The sequence below is a fragment of the Falco cherrug genome, unplaced genomic scaffold (assembly GCF_023634085.1).
Source record: "Falco cherrug isolate bFalChe1 unplaced genomic scaffold, bFalChe1.pri scaffold_35, whole genome shotgun sequence".
Classification (NCBI taxonomy): Eukaryota; Metazoa; Chordata; class Aves; order Falconiformes; family Falconidae; genus Falco; species Falco cherrug.
Window position 1 is genome coordinate 1310155 of NW_026599480.1, and position 17805 is coordinate 1327959.

General features: G+C 50.7%; 1 pseudogene; it reads right to left on the minus strand.

Annotated features, from left to right (window-relative positions):
• The window catches only part of LOC129735101 (hydrocephalus-inducing protein homolog), a 59822-nt pseudogene extending 45638 nt beyond the window's left edge, over positions 1–14184 (minus strand).
• Between the last annotated feature and the right edge of the window lie 3621 nt (positions 14185–17805).

Consider the following 17805-nt stretch of genomic DNA (forward strand, 5'->3'; position numbering starts at 1 on the left):
TGTCCCTTCCACCAAGCTCAGAGCTTGCCCATTTCTTAACACTGCCTTTGGTCTTCAGCAGCTGAGCTCCTGAAGCTGTCGTCTGCCACGCAGGATCTTATACAGCCCAAGGGCAGTCCAGCTGCCTTCCTACATTTGCTCATTCAATCTAACAGAATCAGTCTTGCACGACTGTGCACTGAAGACACTGTTGCACTATAAAACTCCACTCTGCAGCTTGCAGAGTTTTAGCAGAGGCTGCGCCATGCTTCAAACACTATAATCAAGAGCAAACCCCACGTGCCCTGCCCATTTCCAGCCACAGCAGCAGTACAGCAGCTCACATGTTCTGGCTCCTTTTTTGTCGCTGTTTACCAACTGTATTATCACACAACAGTGTTTTACGCAAAAAGAGATGAGCTCCCGACCTCTGAGGGCTGATGCAGCAGCAGGCCGCCCCGTTACCGATGTTGCGAACCAGCAGTGTTTTCTGGGTGCTGTACTTGACTGGATAGGCTGAGAAGTTCACCTGGTCGGGGAAGTCCAGGATAGCTCGGGCACCTATAGCTCGGAGAGGCACAACAAACTTCTCCCTTTCTGTGATGCAGATGAGCTCGTGGAAATAATCCTGCGGGGAAAGAAACAATCTCAGCACAATGCTTTCAGTACTTTCCCCAGGCAGAAGGAAAACTGCTGTTTTCTATGGCTGTAGCAGTATCATTCAGTAACGCAACAGTACTTTTTACCTTCATGAGCTTTCATTCCAGTAGCATGATTTGCACAGGGTCATTAACTTGCAAAGAAGAAACAACCCCATTGATTCACCTGCTTTTGCAGCAAGCTGGCAGCACCACAATTATCTGATGCTTTGATTCTGAGACACCACAACAGTCTCTTCATGCAAGGGATCACAGCACTAACGCAACCTGCTGCAATCGCCACTGCAGACTATTGGAAGCACCACTGAGAACCCAGCTGTGCCACAGCACTAACTCCAGTGCCAGCAACGCGGCGACCTCGTTGAAGCTTGGCAGGGGATGCTCAGGTACACTTTCAAAAGGACTTCACCACATGCATAGTCAACGGTCAGTCTTCGGTGAAATACTTCACAAGCTGGACACGGTAATTGCGGCAGCGTCAGGGCAGTGCAGGGTACGGCTGTATTTCCTGCCCCTTCTCACAGCGTTATAGGGCCAAGGCTGGGGACACGCACCCTTCAAAAGCCATCTGACCCATCTCCCCACACCAGAGCTGGCTCAGCTCCAGACCCAAACTGTTTTTGCGAGAGGTTTCACAAGTACCTAAAAGCGCTAACAGTTCCACCCCTGCCCTCAGCAGCCTATGCCACCTCTGCGCTAGAATTAAAGGGTGTTAGTTCTTCCTGTGTCTGAACTCCGTTTCCCTTTACATCTCACCCAGCCTCAGGGGACACAGGAGACAGCTCTGGCTGATGCCGTAATCACACCCCTCTGTAAGGTCTGTTCTAGAGGAGTAAGTGACGGGGTGCCTGGTTAGCACACCCACCCCAGGCAGGCGGCATCGGGAGCTGCACACGGGGGACACTCAGACACCCCACCAGAGCAAAGCCGGCTGTGCAGTCCCAGCCACTGCCTTCTGCAGAACAGAGCCAGGCAATCCCCCCCGTGCCCCGGCTGCCTGGCGTTTAGCAGCAGAAAGGCAAATCAAATTACCAAAATCATGTTACTGTAGAGATGAGCAGAGCAGTCTCCAGATGTATGGCGTGGCATCGCTGCGCTGGAACTATCACCTTGCCCCCACTGAAATCAGTGGTAAATCTGCTGCCATAGGGCCAGGAGCCATTACCCCCAGCAGTGCTCTTATGGATGAGCTGATAAAAACTCTGCTTCTCGTCACTCACTGGCTGCCCTGATTTTTTCCTCAGTGCTTTTAATTAATTTGATATTTTTATCATTGTTGAAGCAGCAAGCGCTTTAGGATTTTAATGATTTAGGAATGGCATACAGCAGCAAACTCCCTTCAGCAGAACCGATCCAGACTCCCCCACAGCTGGGATTGCCTGCTCCCGTCCCCATCCCCTCCTGGAAGGGCCCTAAGGCAGCCAGCCCAGGCACAGACACGTACCTATTGCTCTAACGCAAGCGCTGACAGCCAGCGCCTCACCCACCACCCAGCACCTCGCCTACCACCTGCTCAGCTGGGGTTTAAGCTTGTCAATACAGATGCTGCCCCATCCAAGACAAAAAGAATAATCTCTTTTTCTAGACATCTCAAATATTCACCCTAGAAACTGCAGAAGGGCTTTTGCTTTTCCTATTTGGAAGGTAAAATACTAGGAAGGGAACTGCAGCAAGCAACCTGCATGATTTAATACCGCATTTCAGGAAAGCGTTTCATCTTCAGCAAGTCGTTCTGAATTGGCAATTTTGTACTCAATCTTGCAGCCTAAGCCCTCTAAAATAAAAGCTATGGGCAGCCCATATGAATTTAAAGCACCTATTATCTGGGTACTTCACGTCCTGCACTGTTTCGATCCTCAGAAACTCATTAGCAAATGAAGAATGTTATTTGCTTTTGTTGTTGTTGTTCTTTTGGCCACACTACTGTAACAAAGGCATTGCAAAGCCAGTTGAAAGCCACCTGCCTTATTAAGTCTTGGCATGCCATATTTACTTGGCTCCCTCTTTCAGGTGCCAGGTAGGCAGAGGAGGATGCAAGTTAAGACCAGCAGGAGGATAAAGAAAAAAGGAACTTCAACAACTGGAGCTACTTGGAGCAAGTAAAAGGAAGTAATTGTCAAGGCGTTGTCATTGCTAAGGAGCAAATGGATCAACAGCAATGCAATTAAGAGCCCAAGAAATAAATCCCCCCCCAAAAGCAAGCACAGGCAGCCTTCCCAGCTCCGTTGCTGGTGAGGGGCGCTGGGACCACCTGCACAGCAATGCACAAGGGATTTCTCCAGGGACCTGAGGGCAAGGCTAAAGCAACAGGGATTTGGTTTCACAGAGACAACCACGACCTTGAGAGAGAAAGATGCCTCTCGCCATTCATGCAGATGCACATTATGCTCCAAGCCCCCTCTCCAGGGACACCGTGGGACATGGCATCCCGTGCAAGGCTTGACTCAGCACTTCAGAGCGGGCTGACCCTTCAGCCACACTCTACCACCCCACCAACGTGGGACCTTGCACCAGGCTGAATGCAGCGTCAGCCCAAACAGGGGGAAACCCAAGGCAAGAGGGGTGCTAGGCAGAAGCTGGCTGTTTGTGACACTGTGAACCCATGGTCCCTTAAGCTTTTGAAAGCTGAATTGCCCTCCCTTGGGGGCCACAGGTTGCAAAGTCTCTCCTGCAGCACTGCCTCGTGTTACCAGGGCGCTAACTCTGCTACGCACTTGCTTGCAGCCTAGGGGCACAGCTGAGACCAGTTCAAAATGTTGTTCTACTTTGCAACTGCAAACCCTTAGCAGACTGTTTAAGACCAGGTTTCTAAATAAACGTGCCTGGATGACAGAGGGGTTGCATCCCATCTATGCGTTAAAGTTTGCTGTGTTTAGACACAGCTTCAGGCTATAGGTTTTCATGAAAATATGACTTCATCCTGCATACAACTCCCCTCTCAATTTCACGGAAGATACAGACAGTTGTACGATGGTTCCCCTTCTCGTGCTCCCCTGTGACAAGCAGTACATTACAAGCTCTGGCCTTCCAGGTATCACCACTGGCATCTGAACTGGCACCCACTGAGACTGAAGCAGCTGCTCGTCTTGGGTGTTGTTTCAGGCTCTTTGTAAACTCAGGCTAACAGTAATTACTGTCACAGCAGTATCAACCCTAACGTCCCAGAACCCCAAACTCAGATGTCAGTTTCCCTGCATAACCTATCCCAAATGCTTCACTGAAGTCCTTGCAGCAGCCAACTTGCAAAGAAAAGATCCTTGTAGCATGAGGTAACACGGCAAGCCAAGCAGGGAAAGCTCCCGCTGAAACCCTGATACCAGAAAGTCTGGAAAATAAGGGCCGTGACAGCAGAGGAGAGACCGGAGGATGAAGATCCATTCGCAGCAGAGGGGGTGCCCCTGCGCCTGCCCCCCTCAGCCGCCGGTTCGCAGGAGTCTTTGAAATGAGTCACTTGGCTTCAGGTTCCTGTGGCGCCGCGCCATTTGCCTTGGTCTTCTGCCCCTTTCCTCCTCACAAGAGTCATCTTAAAAGTATTCTTGGAATAGCTTCTGTGCACAACAAAACATCTAACAGGGCTGGGCTGAGTTTTAAAGGACTTCATTTCAGTCATGCAATAACTCACCGTCCTGTCATATTTCAGAGTAATCAATGTGCATTAATTCAGTCTCCACCGAGCACCAGTAATGAATTTCACAAACCTCACAGACTGAACTTGCATTGCCTGAAAACAGTGCACTGCTACAGTGAAAAGAGCAAGAGGACAACACAGAAGAAGCTGTGCTATGTTCTTATGTGCTTCTTACTTCCTTCTTCCTTTACAATAAACTACTAATAAGCCTGAAGGACGCACAAATGGAAGTATTTCTGTCTGTTGTTTATCTGCCAGTCAGTGCCACAATGGTTTCCAGTTCAGCAGAGGCCGTCAGACCATAACGCAAGAACACACGGGAACAGGGGCTGGCACGAGAACACCCACGCTGTACAACTGGAGCCATAAAACAGAAACGTGCAAATCAGACGCAGCAAGAGTAACAAACTGGAAATGTTGCCCAGCAGAAAAATTAGCAGTTCATTTATAACACAAGTGCCAATAAACCAAAAGGCACACCAGCTACTTCTTTGCTGACAGTCCGAGCACGTGGCACATTCCCAAATGACTGCGAGACAGTAGGAAACTGCTCATTTTCCAAGAAAGGGCTACGTGGCATTTCAGCCGCTAACAACTCACATGGCCCTATTACTTAGGGCTGAGGCACAATTTTACTCCTTTCAATCAGGACTGACTTCACTGAAGTCAGACTTACTCCAGGGAAGAACAGATTCAAAGCAAGAGAATGACATAAACCAACTCCTCATCAGGAAGACCCGGACCCCACTTCACTGGGTTATCCACAGTCCCTGTGGATCATGCAGTATCAGAGATGTAGGAGTTATTCAAAGGCAGCACTCCTGAGCCTGCCACAACTAACACACAGATACTCTGCAGGCAAGCAACTGCAAGCCCAACACAGGTGGCTTTACAGAACCGTCTCCCAAAGCCTGCCTCTTGGCCAAGGGTGTTTCAAGGTGCTCTGCACATCCTGACCATGCTACTGATGCATTTCTAGCTGAGCGACAGCACTCCGGCACTTTGCTGACTCACACTCCATCAAGTACGAGACAAAAAGTCCGATTTGTACAACGTCCTGGTTCTGCTGTAGAGTCCCCATGTGCTCCTCACCAAGCAGCCCACATCCCTCTCCCAATGCCCTGCAAGGAGCACAAAACCCAGGTCGGCAAAAACCACCAGGGTGTCGCTCAAGCTGTGCAGAGGACCTCGCTGGCACAGCTCCCTAATGCCACACACTCACCAGTTCAAGGGCAAGACAAGGGGCAAAGTACTGGACATGAGTGCTCCTGGGAGTTACCTCACCCTACTTCTATTTGGGGTGATGTTCATGTGTTGCTCTGCTGCTTCTCTCTAGTTGAAGAGCAGCTCTTTGCCCTTCATGGGAACCGATTTACTTCCATCCCAAAAATGAATGCTCATGAATACTAATAAATCACATTTTAAAGGAAGCAGTGTCCTCTGCAAAGCCTACCTCGGTGAGATTAAGCTCTTTTGTCACTTGGGCAGTATGGAGAACTGCCCTAGGCCAACATCATTTTAACCTAACGTAAAACAATTTCTCAGTCCCTCCCCAAAGCAACAGATCATTTCACAAGCATGGGGAGCCAGGCACCACAGGGCATTTCCTCTCTAGTTTGCTACAGCCATGCTGTTTGAGGATAGGACAGGGTGTTCAACTACATCTAAGCAGCAAACGGAAGATGAGAGAATAGCTGTGCCCAAAGAGAGCCTGCACCTCTGGCCTGGCGCAGAAACACCAGCTGGCTCAGAGCGACCCCCTCACCTTGCATCACCCACAAAGTCACGCAAAGAACTGTGCCAAGAGGCAGCAGAGTGCTGGTGCAAAGAGTCAGCCTGTCTGTCTGTGTTCCCCTGCAGGGCTTCCTCCCTTCCATGCCAGGTACTAAACCCTTTTGCGTTAACAAGCCTCCAGGTAACACCGCCGCCCCTTCACATCACGGCACAGTGCCAGACTTGCCAGGGCCACAGCACCGATGTTCCAACCTCTGAGCAAAAGCATGGCACACGGGGCAGGGAATAGGTGCCAGCTGACACAGCAACCACAGCCCCATGCACGCAGGCACAGCCACACCAGCGTGACTGCCCAAAGGCTCCAGGCTAACACTCTGCCTGCAGATGCTACCTGCCCCTTCACTCCTGTGTGCGCTCCAGATGCCTCAGTCCTCTGCAGCACACCAGCCTCCTGCTGGTTAAAGACATCTGGAGCTCAGCGTGTCTGGGCCAGGCTGGCTCCCTGCCACGAGCACAGCGCATCTTCTCCCCTAGAATCACAGCTGGAGCACAGGTGGGCAAGTATCCTCAGGGGCAGCACAGCGGCAAGGCTGGAACACAGAGGGTATGAAAAAGCATCACCTTCGCTCCAGCCCAGGGTGAGGCAGGGAACTGGTTGCCAGATGGGAAAGGGGAAAGCTCTCTGGATCTAGCCATTCCCCTAGCGTTTTCCATCATAATGAAGCCCCTAACATCGAGTAGAGAGGTGCGATGGCTAAACACCTTATCAGCACCCCTCCCTGCCATTTCCCTACTGTCCCACGTGCGCCTTCCCCTGAAAACGCCCAGGAAAGCACAGGGAGGGAACGCACAGCTCGTCAGTCCCTGCTGCGGTGGCATCGCATGGTGCTGCCAGCCAGGAGGTGACCAGCTGCAGGCTGCCTGACCACAGCCTAGAACAAACCTCGCAGCACGGCACGGGCTATAACCGGTGTGCAAGAAAAGTGCCGGCTTCAGACAGAACGTTCCGCCGTCTCACTACCGCGTCCAACACGATACGCATTCAAGAAGCGACTCCAGTTTTCAAAGGTGGTGGTCCTCACTCTGATCAGGCTCAGCTTTGGGTCCTCCAAACAACAGGTTTGTATTTATGCAAACAGGCTTTTGTATTTATAATTATCAGAGCAAACCCGTAATTATGCAGCAATGGTCAGATACTAGAAACCAACACCATGAGAGGCCACCCCACCACACAGTGCACTCTTATCCCTGAAGCCAACAGACATGGCATTAAATGTTCCAGCACTGAAGGATAATCACAGTCTGAAGCATAGAAGAGCCTCCAGCCTATGACAGCATCATCTTCACCACAGGAGAAGTTTCCCCCAGCTGTAGATCCAGTGCAATGCCACTGAAACCAGGACAGTGCCTCAAAACCCACAGCAGATGCCCTGTTCTGAACCCAGCCCCGCAGGTTCACCTCCCACTGAAGGCACACATCTCTTGGGACCTCCAGTCTCACCTTGTTCTCATCAGGGGAGAAAACGATGCGGAAAGTCGCAAGCATGCCAGGCAGTACCTTGCAGCACACAGCATGGTGGCTGATCAGCTTGAAATAAGGTGAGCTCTCCAAGATGACCTTCACCAGCCAAGGAACCTGCAGAAAAGAAAGTACGATCTTGCAGCTTGTGGAAACAGGAGGAGAAGAGACCTGGTGATACCACCTTCACAAAGCACTTTTAGCTCTGGAGGTACATGCACATAACACATAAGAGTGAACATTAATCCCTTCTGCCTGGGCAAAACAGCTCGAGGCCAGAGGCAGCAGGGCGATGAAGGAAGGGCCAAGCAGGGAAGACACCAGCAGCACGTCGGTATAATATCTGAATCAAGTCACCCGTGTATTCAATAAGCCCAGAGAATCTGCTGGCTTCTGCCCGTACACATCCAGGCAGACATGCCCCTAGAAGGGGACTGTGTTATCTGAAGGCCAAACAGTACGTGTTAATCCTGGCGGAAGGAAGAAATTCACTTTAACGTGCTGGGTTTGAGCGGGGCAGTCAAGCTGCGGTGCTACAGCCATGTAGGCAGACCAGCAAGAGGGGACCACAGATACTGTGGCCTTACTGGGAATAAAAGCAGCAAATGAAGAGCAAAAGGAGGAGACACAGGAAGACAAAGACACAACCCCAGAAACAGAGATGGCTGGGAAAATCCAAAGGGAGCTGGAAAGAAGCAAGGGAGAAGCACAATATGCTACAAGGAAAGGCTGATGCAGAGGATGAGAGCCAGCAACTTGGCAAAGTGATGGAAAGCCAGGCGACCCCCCAGGCTGTGCCTATCAACTAGGGGCTTCAAAGGCATTTTCTGCCCCGAGATACACGACTGGCACTGGCTGGTGGTGGTTTCATTATTAAAAGCCAACCTCTGCTCTCCGGAGGCTCCTGCTGCCTGTGACTGTAGCCAGGCAGCTGCCAGCGCGGGCAAGCCAGATCCCTGGGGACCCCTGCCCACCCCCAGCAGTCCCTGCAGGCACCCTGCTGCACGGTTCTGCCCTCTGGGGCACCACCAGCACACAGACAGCACACAGGCATTTTCCTAGCACATAGAGAGCAACCCCTGAGCGCCAAATCTCAAAGTCTGAAGCAGGTGATTTGGACTGGTGGGCAGCTTCACGGATCAACAACAACCCCACATGAGGCTTGGAAAAAATGGAGGCTCATTCTGCGCCACCCACCCGAGCCTGGTAACCCATGGCCCAGGCAGTCCTGAACTCTCCAAACGCCCTTGGAACCCAGCAATGTCCTGGGGCAGCAGGTTCCCGGAGCCAACTTCACAGTGCAGACAAGCATTTTGGTCACCATGTCCCTTAGAAGGGGAGCACGTGTGGCTAAGACCTTCAGCAAAAGCCACCCAGAACATCTGAGGGTGCTGAGGAACAGTCTGAAGACAGAAAAGCAATTTTACAACACAGGTAAGAGCAGGAAGTATATAGTACAGCACTTCTGTAGTTGCATGATTACAGAGCCTCTATGTGGAATACATTTTGCTGTCAGCTGGATTTTTAGGGGGCAGACAACTTCAGGCTACCATGCAGTGTAACTCAGTATGATTCAGAGGAATGTGGGAAACTGGCACGAAAAACTTGAGACAGAGCACAACGTTGCTTTTCTCCAGGACATCGCCAAAAGCCAACCAATTTAGAGTATAACACCCTCGCAGGATTATCCTCTCTGTCTTTCTGTATTTAAAACATACCAAAGATTTTCCTGGAGCTTACCTTACTTTTACACCCATGCTCTCCAATGGCTGAGCTCTTACTAGCTTCAAAACTACATTGTTTTGGGAAAAAAACCACAGCTCACACATTGCCTTCCCCTTCACAGGGCACGTAAATCCCAAGGTGCAGCTTTACACAGTACAAGTTTATTATCATTTACTGGGAATGGCAGAAATGTTAATGCAGATGATCTTTTCCACTTGAGGAAGCATGAATAGAGCAAATTAACTGTTTGCCTGTTGGCTGGTACTTGGCAAAGATAAACATTTTGAAGTGCTGCATGGGTAATGGAGCAGGTGAAGCCAAAGACTCAGTGGGAATGAAGCAGAGAGTAGGAAGAGAGAAACTGAGGCACATTTTAATCAGGGACGAGGATACCTACAGCAAAGACTGCCCAAAACTCAGCGCAGATCACACCAGTGGCATCCCCCGGGTGCAGGCGCCCATGCTGCATCTTATCAATGTTCCCAAGTTAAATGCCAGACCAGGAATGGTGCAGTACTCTCCCGGAATAACTGAGGGAGCACACCTGCATCCTTCCTTGCCAAAGGGTCTTCCATTTTCACCCATATCCCTGTCACAACCTGTTATCTCAGGAGATACTTGGACTTGCTGTTCTTCCACCTGCAATATGCCTCGACAGCTTTTTTTTGTTGTCCACCTGTTTGCCCTCCCCAACAGGGAAATTTGGAAAGGAGGCGAATTCACCATCTCTTGTGCACACTTCCATCTTCCCATCCCACCCTGCCCTCACGCATACCTCTTCCTCTTCATTACAGAAGAGTATCCTTAATTACACCCCTCTTTCTGACCTGTCTCTACTGCCCGTGCACTTACTGCTACGTATCAAGAGAAACCCTTGCGTGTATGAAAGTGCGCAGGGAGAGAACACCGAGCTCAGCTCCTTTCCTCCCTCCTGCCTTTTCCCACCAGCTTGCTCTTGGCACATGCCTCATTCCAGCAAACGTTTCCCCAGCTGAAGTTCAAAAGGTCCCAACTTCCCTCTTGACAGTGGAACAAAACTGCTGACATTTTTCAACTTTTCCATTCTCAACTTTCTTGGCAAGTCTCAACATGATCGGTTTTTTTCAAGTAAAGGTGGAGACCTTTGAGGGCACTTTACCCCGAACATGCTGTGGCTCTCCAAAGGGCAAGCAGAGCATCACGTTGTCTCAGGAAAACCTGAGCAGAACCCAACTAAGCTTAGCAGGAGCCTGAAGGGGCACCTAAAGGCCTCCCGCTGCTGCTGCTAAATCAGCCTGCTTCCACTGCTGTTTCAAAACACCTTTCCTGAAGCGCTGTTACCACTAATTATAACTCACTCCAGCATAAAGTGGAGAAGACCCCACCCCGAGCTCTGACAGCCCGTTCAGCTCTCTGTGCAGCTCACCCAGAGGCAGAGGTGCCCTGTGGAAACTGAGATTAACCACAGAGCCACCAGGACGCGGTGCACACTCGAGGGAAAGCACGAGGGCAGGGAAGAACTGTACAGCCCTCAACATTCCCACCCGTGCAGGGCTTCCACGGGGAAAGGTGCTGACTAGAAAAGCTCCTTTCAGCGAGGAACTACCAACACACAGCCAAAACCAGGGCGAGAAACCTCAGCATGGGAAGATTTCCACTGTCTCGCAAAATAAAGGCAGTGAGACGTTTTATTCTGGATGCGCTGTGCTGCAGCAGGCGACTGGCTGTGCTGTGCACCGCACGGATGACACTGCTCTCCAGTTCCAGCACAGGGTTAAACTTCCACATCCCAGCACTTACCTTGTCCACGTTCCTCAGAATCAGTGGCACTTCATAGACCTCATCGGGGACGTAGCTCTGAAATACCACCTCTGATGGGAAAGGCTGGAACAAGCTCTGTTCCGGGGCAACTGCCGAGAACTGGAGATGCAAAAGAGAGCAGAGAGTTTCAGCCGCGGGGAGAAAGACTCATCGGTGAGAGAATACAACATTGGCCTCCAGTGAAGGACAGTCCCTTGGTGAGTACGCCTGCCCAGCTCACGCTCGGGGAACAGAAGCTCACCCACCTGTGTTCTGAGCAGATCAAAAGTTTCTGGGCCACGCCAAGCAGGCTCAAGTGAGCAGCTCTTTTGGCAGGTGTTTCTCCAGGTCTCCTTCTCCAACAGGCAAGGCAGCGCTTACCTCCGGCAGAGCCCTGGGCTAACACGGTCACACAGCTCCAGAGCACTCACTGCAAGAGCTGTAAGCACTCGTCGAGCAAGGGAAAGCCAAGAATTACAGGAGACCCCATGGGAAACAGTTTGGGGATCATCTTTACTTTGAGACACAGAGACCGAGCCCAACACATCCTCAAATCTCTTTTTTGACACACAGCCCAGAAACCAGGAAGAAGAGAAGACAGGCCAGAAAGGAACACCGCCGTTAAGAAAGCGACAGATGAGGTGGTAAGTTCCAGGTACTTTCCCAGCATCACTGGGCAATTTGAGCAAGGCTGGACTTGGCATCTCCTTTTCCCAGGAGCTTTAAATGGATGCGTCATTATATTCTATTATTGCCATTTTCTTTAATACCACTACAGAAGCAGGTCTGAAAACATACCGAAACAGCAAATGCTTACAGCGCCGAGGCGTTACTTTCAGAAAACTCCTCCCTGCTCTGCCTCCCCCCTTCCAGCTGAACTCTTCACACTCACAAGACACAGGCACGTCTCCTGCTTCTCCACAGGAGTCAGGGTCGTGCTGAAGCCAGCAGCCACAGCACACGGCCGGTTCTGTGTGTGCTCATCCGAGGCGTTCCCAACCTCACATGCTGTCTAGGGCAATCCTTAACCAATTTGCTACAGGTCTCTTGCTGGCAGTTTTCCACTCAACAGCCTACCTCAGCCATCTACCCCTTTGGAACGTGTGTTATACTAAGCAGATCTGTAAGAAAAGCAGCTTTAAACACACGTGTAAATAAACATTGATCCAGATAAAGCACACCCACTCCCCTCTGCCCAGGGCCACTCCCCTGTGTACCTGGCAGCCTGAAAAATCTAACACCCTGTACGGGTCCCACTCGATGTTCCAACCCAAAGCATTCATGCAATTGCTTTAGCTACACCTTGAGTAGTCACCGTAGGCCCTCAGCCCTCAAAGGCCAACGCTGCCACCACTGAGGGCATCCTATGACCCCAAGCGTTTGACAGAGACTACACCAAACCAAGGGCTGGCTATTTCAGCAGGAAGGTGGGAAACGGCAAGCTTGCGTCCTTGTGGCCCGCCCCAGCCTTCCCCCAGTATCATGCTTTAGCCACAGTAGCTCATCTCCAGCAAAAGCCACCAACTTCAACAGAGGTTGTTTATATGGGCTTAGCGCGGGTCAGGACTTCAACATCTCACTGGGGAAAAATGTTTTACCTTTCCCCCAGCAGAAGGAACTCCACACCGGCAGCAGTCTGAAACAACAACAGGACTTAGTCACCAAGGCATTTAGATAAGCTGGAGGCAAGCCTGTCACAAGCACGCGCTCTCTTCAAATGTCACAGCAAGCAGCAAGGAAAAGGGCAAGAAAAGGCTACCTTATGATGGGAGGCTTCGCTCATGTCTAGAATCTGGATAATCTGGGGTCGCCGCATCTCCCGAGTGCTGGCCAGCCTCTGCTTGGTGGTAAGAGACATCTCCTTCAGGAGTGCAGAGGGAGTCAGCTGAAATGCAAAACACCAGCAAGAGCTACAGAAGTGCCTTTATTCAGAAAGGCTTTTCTTCTTCAAGAGCCACCAATGAATAATTTGTGATCATAGCCGCTAGGATAGTCCTGGAAGTCCCATAATTACCTGTTGAAATATTTACCATTAATAAATTAATGATAGAGAGTGCAATACACATGCTCCAAACAAGTAGCTTTGTCCCATTAGCTTCTCCTTCGTGATTTGATGTGACATGTTGGGGGATTTTGCTCTTCGGGCATTTGTTTCCTTTCCAGTTTGGCTGGAGTGAGCCAGTGACCTTTGAAAAAGGTTGGGAGGAGTTACCAGAAATCCCTTAACTCCATCCCTGCACAACGCTCACAACCACCACACATGTGGAGATGTCACTGCTGGGTGAGTCAGGAAAGCAGAAAAGCAGTGCTGTGCCAAGACTGAGGTGGAGAGGAATGGCTCCAAGTTTTAGTTATCTCTTTTGAATTAGCACTTGTTTTCTCTGTTTGGGCCTCCGAGACGCCTCCACAGAAGTATGCAAAGGTATCTCCTCGACAGAGCTTCAGCACCAGGTCATCTTCAGCCAAATGAGCTCTGGTCAGCAAAAGGGACGTCTGAGGATGGGGAGGAGGAACTGCCCTGACTCCGCTGCTGTCTGCAGCGCTGGATCTGTGCTCCACACGGGATACGGGACAGAACAACTGTTTTGGAACCTGTTCCATCTGGGACCAGCCATACCTCTTGAAACCTTCAGGCAGAGCTTGAGCAGCCCACCACATGCGCAGCTGCCTGGAGGGCAGGTATGGTCAGAGCAGCGCTGGCAAGCATCCCGACGTGACAAAACGTTACTGCCCACACAAAGGGGGCGGAGAGAAGCACACGCTCATGCTTCAGCTATTCCGGTGCAATTCCCGGTACGTTCCTTTAAACTGGCTCCAGTGGCACATCCAGACACAACTCTGGACTTCCCCTGAAGCAGCACACAGTCCATCCCCTACTGCACCATGGTCACCACCTCCGACAGAAGCATGGCAGCAGAGAGACGGGGAGGTGGTGTCCAGCTTCACAGTGCTGCCAGACAACAGGAGGGGCAGGTAGAGGAAGGACGTGGGGGCAGTTTCCAGCCTTACACAGCTCCTACCTGGCCGCAGCAGGTACTTACAGTTGCAGGCTTCTCTGTCCCTCTGGCTAGCTTCGGCTTACGAGGCACTACCACTTGCCTCGGGAATCCACCAGCCATCCTGGAGGACCCCGTGAACCAGCGGGGCTTTCCAGTGGCCATGCCTCAGTTGACCTGCAAGGAACAGCAACGGGACTTGGAAAATCCAGCATCCCCTTCCATGGCAGACCCAAAGGAGACAGCTGTGTCTCCGGGCTGTGGCATCCTTCATAACTGGAGAGCAGCCGGCATCCCCACCCTGTTTCATAATTAGACCATATTTCAGTGGCAGAGTTAAGACTGATAGAAGTAAAAGCCCAGAACAAACACTCCAAAACAGCCTTTTGCTGTGGGCGCAGTCCCACAAGCCACAAACACGCATCAAAGACTGCTGGCACTTCTCATCTTCTCCCCCTCTTCCATGTATTTTGGAACTATTTGCTGGAATTATTATCCAAATTATCCAAACACCCAAACTGTCCTTTATTACTCTTTAAAAGTTTTTTGGTGGGAACAAAGGATAAATGTCACTTCACTGCTTCATTTTGCAAAAACAGCTGACCCGATGTGACTTTGTGCCTGACCCTACTAAGTGCTCAGAGTATTATGAACAACCTTAAACCCAGGGATCGCTGCTGCCCCAAGCATCAAAATCAGACTGCTCTCCTACTTTGCAAACCAAACACCCATCCTTTGTGCAAGGAGGTTGGTGATGTTTTTGACTAAGGGACCATAGAGTTCAATACTCTGATTAACAACTATGGTTTCTCAAAGCTAATTTGGTTAGGTTACAAAACTTATCCAGCAAATATGACTCCTTCCAGGCATGAAATTACCATGCCCAAGAGCCTTTCTCCATGGAGAATGAGGGCCTTATTTTTCACTTACTAACACCCAAACTCTAGGCTCCCTACAGGCATTAAAAGCTGTAGCAGCAGAAATAAAAGCATGAAACCATTAAAGTCGCACGAGCAATTAGCTCAAATATAAATACAGCATATGTGAAAGCTTGGCCACTTCAGGCTATCCTAATGGCAGTTCCTCTCAAGCACCCTTATCCTGCAGGCAGCATGGCTTAACAGGTCCATGGGCCATCCTTCTTCTATCACCAGCCTGCTGACAGCCTCCCCACCTGTCTCTCAAAAAGTGGGTGTGCAAGAAAGGGAAAGAAAACACCCCCAGAAAGTGGGTCTCAAGCACCGACAAAAGTCAAAGGTAAGTATGTACAGCATTTACTAAGCACTACTTTGGACGAGAAATCATTTCCCCTCCCTTTCTGGCTAACTGGGCCAAGGAACAGATGGATGTCCCCACCTCTTTTTTTTTCTGGGACTTGAAAGACCAGTGGCCTCAAACCCAGCTCTACCCTAAAATTATTGTACATCCTGACAATAAGTAAAAAATCACAGATCCTACCCCCTCCTGTTTCCTCCTGTTCCACATCATTTTTCTTCATGTGGACTTGCTGTACACAGCCAGACACCATTCTATGCAAAGCCCACCATTCCCTTCCCCTCAAGTTTGACCCACATCCTGCAAACGAGGCAATACTTTCAGCTCATTACTCCCGAAACAGCTACAGCATTGCGCATGTTCACGGTACCAGGCCCTTCATAGTTTCAGGGAACAACAGGGTTGCCATTTCCTTTTGTCCTTGCCAGGAACATGAGAGAACAGCACGGTCCTACGGACACACGGGCATGCTGCAGCTGGAGCTCGGATTGAAAGCTAGAAATAACTATTAGTTAAGAGAGAAATCTAATGGGGATGATACAACACTAATCTGGGTATCAGTGCTTTATTACTGGGTCTTGAGAGTAACTGGATTATTTGTTTCAATTTTCTAACTATAATTTCACTTCACTTGAAACTAATCCTGCTCATCATGCCCACACCAGTTATTTCCAGAGGGCTTCCAGTCTGTATGCCCCCATACCAGTCCAGCAGCTTCCCCTACCCTCTAGCCCCAGAGTTAGGCACTTCCAGAGCCCCACTTCCCTGGAGCCTGCAGGGACCAGCCTCCTGCATTAGGAGGAAAGCAGCAGAACTAAGAAAGCAGCCACATTCTCCTGCGGGGGCAGGACAAAACAGCAACCGCAACACAGCCCACCTCCAGCCACCACCCCTGGCTGCTGCACGGGGAGCTCCATCTTCCCGACCTCAGAGAGCCCTTCACCCCCCCCAGAAATTAAGGACAGACTGCAACTGCCCCTCTGCTCCAGGCTCAGGGCACAGACGGCTCGGGCACCTCGACTGTGGGTTCAGAGCATGAACGCCCCAACCCTGGGCAGGGGAACCAGCTGCGCCAGGACACAACAGCTACCATCACCTCAGAAAAGCAATGAGGAAATATACCCAGGGCTGGGGTACAATTCCTGACGTGTCTCAGGAAACCCAGGTGTGCCAGAGCAGGGTGCCAAGCTCCAGCCTCCTCCCCCACGCTCCCTTTACTCCAGTACCTACTACTACATACTGCTGTGCTTTTGTGCTGTGCCTCACATGGCTGCCAGGGCAGGGTGAGAAACAGCAAGAGAATTCCTTCCTGGTACCTTCTTTAAGGGAGGAGTGCTGTACTTTCCCAAAGTGACTTTTTTGGGCTCTTAACGACTGCAACTCTGAAGGATTAATTTTGCTCACCACAGAAGGCAGGGAGCAGCACTTTTGTGCTGTGCCTGTCATGGCTGCCAGGGCAGGGTGAGAAGCAGCAAAAGAATTCCTTCCTGGAACCCTCTCCAGGAGAGCAGCGCTGCACTTTCCCAAACCATGTTTTTGGTTCTGTATGGGTGTAAATGTGCTGTGTCAATTTTCTCACCAGAGAAAGCAGGGAGCAGAACTGTTGTGCTGTGCTTCACATGGCTGCCATGCACGGTGGGAAGCAGCAAGAGAATTCCTTCCTGGTACCTTCTCCAGGGGAATTTCCCAGTTCCCGAGAGACTCCTGGCACCGGCTGCAAGGGGGCTCCCAGCCGAAGGGTGGGCCTGGGTGTTGTTGGGGTGGGAATCAGTGATGTCTCCATTCCTTAGTCACGTTAACGCTTTGGAATAACAAATGGATGCTTCGCTCCTATTGCTCTTTTATCATATCGGTCACAGTAACTGCTACTGGTTCCTTTTATTATATTGCATGCTATTTTCTTTTATTGTAATACAAGAAACTGCATTTGATGTATTCCATTATTTGATATACTTGATAGATTTGATTATATTTGATGTGGAGTTCAGCTTTGCTGTGTATCCAGTCAGCCAGCAAAACATAATTTGGAGTAGTTGGCAACGTACGAAGTAAAACTCTCTCTATTTAGGGAAAAAAAAATGTTCCTCGACTTGCTATTGGCAGGTGGGAGCCATTGCCTTACGGTGTTTGGGCCAGAGTGGTCTGGTGGTGCTGGGCAGCTGGGCCATGCCAGGGAGAGAGGGACGGGGGCAGGGGAGGGGGCGGGGGGAAGGGGTTTAGGGGCAGACGGGTGGGAATGGATGAAGGTGTTTAGGGATGGAGTGGGGTGTGCGGGGGTGGGGCAAGGATGTGTGTTTGTGGGAGTGGGTGTATGGGGGGTGGGGGAGGTTTGAGGAGGCGGGTGTGTGTGTATTGATAAACCGGGTGGGGGGTGGGGGTGGGGGTAGGCGGTGGAGGGTGTGTGTGTTATTTAGAGAACAGATTCGGGAGTCTGGGGGAAGGGTTTTAGGGACGGACGGGGGTTTGATGAAGGCCTTTAGGGAAGGACGGGGGGGTTGGGGGAAGGACTTT